This window comes from Penaeus monodon, chromosome 22 (assembly GCF_015228065.2).
Source record: "Penaeus monodon isolate SGIC_2016 chromosome 22, NSTDA_Pmon_1, whole genome shotgun sequence".
NCBI lineage: Eukaryota > Metazoa > Arthropoda > Malacostraca > Decapoda > Penaeidae > Penaeus > Penaeus monodon.
This window is the reverse complement of record NC_051407.1, coordinates 40,541,889-40,542,427: the sequence shown is the minus strand read 5'-3', so window position 1 is coordinate 40,542,427 and position 539 is coordinate 40,541,889.

The window sequence follows — 539 nt, the reverse complement described above, 5'->3', positions numbered from 1 at the left end:
CTTTTTTAAAACCCAAAAACGAGGTCGGAGCGTGAATTATCCAAAAGGGCAACGCAAAGCGGTCTCTTCCCCACCGGGGTTAGGAGGTAATGAAGGGCAGAGAAACAAAAACCGTACGCAAAAAAGCGCAAAGGATATAAAGGCGCTGCTCAGAACCCTTTTAAAACCTTTTCGCAAATCGGTAAGGGCGGGATATGATTTGTGTTTGGTATGTACCAATACTTTACAACTCGAAAGAAATTCAGTTTTGTAAATAGCGATTAAAAAGCCATAATGATTTGTCATGTGAGGGGGTTTGCTCTTTATAGAGAAGGGGCCATGGACGAAGTGGGAAGAGATCACACCAAAAGCAAAAGCAAAGAATTCATCGATAACGGAAAAAAAAAAGACATTCAAAATATTAAACTGTTAGGGTGCGGTTTCTAGTCTACCGTTGTCTATAGTCGTCCGTCCATCCCCCTATCCGCTTTTGATTTCAGCAAAAAGGGGCGCAGCTAAAAAAACACAACACGAAAAAGCTTGCGTACACGAAAAAAAAT